This window comes from Acyrthosiphon pisum, chromosome A2 (genome assembly GCF_005508785.2).
Source record: "Acyrthosiphon pisum isolate AL4f chromosome A2, pea_aphid_22Mar2018_4r6ur, whole genome shotgun sequence".
NCBI classification, from domain to species: Eukaryota; Metazoa; Arthropoda; class Insecta; order Hemiptera; family Aphididae; genus Acyrthosiphon; species Acyrthosiphon pisum.
In genome coordinates this window covers 53,067,447-53,070,349 of record NC_042495.1, presented here as the reverse complement: position 1 = coordinate 53,070,349, position 2,903 = coordinate 53,067,447, and positions in this window count along the sequence as shown.

Here is a 2,903-nt window from a genome sequence, read left to right as displayed (position 1 = left end):
GTACAGCAGAGTGACATCCACTTACTCACCTTTTTTTAATTTTTGGTTGTTTTGCACACCATATTTTCATAAACTATTAAATAAAAAAAAAGTGGGTAAGTGGATGTCACTCTGCTGTACAGTAGGTTACAAGTGGGTCACTGTAATGAATGGTGTTAAATTTGAATTGAATGATATAATTTCATTGTATAAGAAAAACGATTCTGAGCGAAAACTGTCAGTCAGCCTACTATGATGATGTTAAGGTGACTAAAGTAATTTATATATAACCTATTTACGTGGAACCCTGTTTTAAATTTTTTAATCCTTAGCTATAAAAGTTGAACATTTTATAAATTTTTAAAAAATCGTTAGACTCAGAAGATTTAATGCATAGGAAGTATTATTTACATTTTACATCGTGGTACCAAAATATATTAAGCTACGTAATAAATATTAAATTTTCTTTGAAATCAGCGTATGGATTGGCTGTTATAATTATTGAGCATGTGATTGTACCGTCGTTACCGTTTTTATTATATCGTTAGTAAAATCTAAATAACGCTGCAGTCCTTTGCAATGTTTGCAATTATTGGGAATACGCGTGTGGCGTTTTTTTACGTAATCTCTCAGTTTACATTTTTGGGGTGCATGCGAATTGCGAAAGGTGCAAACATTTTACACGACCACACAATACTATCGAAAATATTAAAAACGAACTTTTCTGCACAAGCTGACTTAAGACCGCTGCATATTTATCGAATTCTCCGACAGACGTATTTCGCGATTTGATGCTTCCAGAGCCCTACAGCGTGGTAGAGGTCGACGACAGTATATAGCGACCACGAACGAGGTGTTTGTGATTTTAATCCACCACCGCCGCCGCACGGGAAAGAATGCGACGACAGGAGATGGCTTTAATAATATTATACCTATATACATACATTATATTATTATAGATGCGTACGGACAGAGGTAGCGGCGGTGGCGGCGGGCCGTACAGAGATTATTCGCGTGGTGAAATTTATGAGCCGGTCGGGTACAAAGGGTTTAGAGAGGAGGTAAAGAAGAAAAAAAAATAATAAGTAAATATAAGGATACGGCCGGGCAGCGGCGCACGACAACAATTTACTGTGGTAGCGGTTACTATATAATAATATATAATATGTACGTACGCGTTCGCTCGAGTGTATGTAATATGTTATATATAGAAGGTGAAGAGACGGTATATAATAATATACCTAGGTAGGTTGGTACGCAATACTACGCGGCGGCTGACGGTCAATAGGAATAATAACACAAGACGGTGTTAGTCCGGACAGTCGGGCCGAGAAGAAGGGCGGTGGCGGCGAACCACTGAAAGGGGTGGGTGGGCGGCTGAGGGGTATATAACTGCGGCGTTTAGCGTATAGACTGCGCGCGTTCGGTGTTCTTCTGCATTGTCAGCCCACTTGATTGATTTACGAGCTTACTTGCTTATTTATGTACACACACACACACACACACACACACACACACACACACACACACACACACACATACACAATAACGTTTTCACAGTCTCGTGATTCAGAAGTGTCATCGCAGAACAATGCGCGTAATGTAGTAATGCGTGTAAGGCACGTAAACCCGCGGGAGGGCTGTACTTTGATGGAAAATAATTATTGACGGAGACATATAAAAAATCAGAAAATATTTTTTCTGAATAATATTGTATTTATCTGCGAATCTATTGATTTGGAAACGTATTTTGTCGGAAAAGTATCAATTCGGAGAACTGTGTACCTATACCGTAACCTAATAATATAGATTTCTAACAAAATGTTTTCCATTGAGTAAGTTATGGCAATACGTTTCTGAGCAAATACGACTCCGCCAAAACATTTCCCAGTAAATATTTAAGTCATATTCTATTATTATTATGTTTCCAATACAATATTTTCCGGGAGACGGAGTGGCCGAGCGAACTAAGGCGTCGGTTGCGACACGCACCATCGCCGGTTCGAACTCGACCACGGTCCACGGGTGGCATTTTTCTTCGGGCAGTCACGGTGTCCCGAAAGAAAGACCGCCATCCCCACCTGGGCATGGCAGATACCTACAGCCTACAGGTGCCCACTTAAAAATTCTGCCAAAACAAACACACACGTGTTCAAAACCTATACAGTATCCTCCCCACAGCTCCACAGGCTAATGACCTTAGTTGTCGAAGCCTAAACCGAAAAAAAAAATATTATTATTGTCTCACAGTCAGAATAAAAATTAGATTTATCATATTATGGGAAATTAATGTTTACACATTTTGTGATTTTTAAATTTCTGTGGATTTAAACATAGGGGAAATGAAATTATAATATTCATCAAATTATATTATATTTATTTATCAATAAATTAGGTAGGTACTTACTTTATTCTAGGTATAGTTATTAGCTGTGTTATCCGACTATTATTCCCGAGAGAAAAAATATTTTCCATAAAACTACTACTTGTTCTGATATATAGGTACTTAACTTAACCTATATTTAAAACGGATTACGATTCCAAGGTAATATGATTAAAAAAAAAAAAAATAAAGTTCCGCAACAATACCTGTTTCCAACGGGATATTTTTCCGCCAAAATACGGTTCTGAACGAATAATTTTCCATCTTCTTATGCGTGCTTCGCCGCAACTGCACCGAATTCACCATCTGCGAGACCGACACCGGCTGATGACGGTTTTTCAAAGGGGGGGGGGTCCAAATTTTTTTAACATGTAAAAAGTATAAAAAAATGGTATCATTGAAAAACTAACAAAAATGTTTATTCATAAACTCTTTAAATGGTAAAAGAAATAAGCATAACACCGTAATCTTACAATTAAAATGTAACTTAATGTATTAAAATATAATTTTTAATAGTTTAAAATTTTAGTCTATGGGGGGG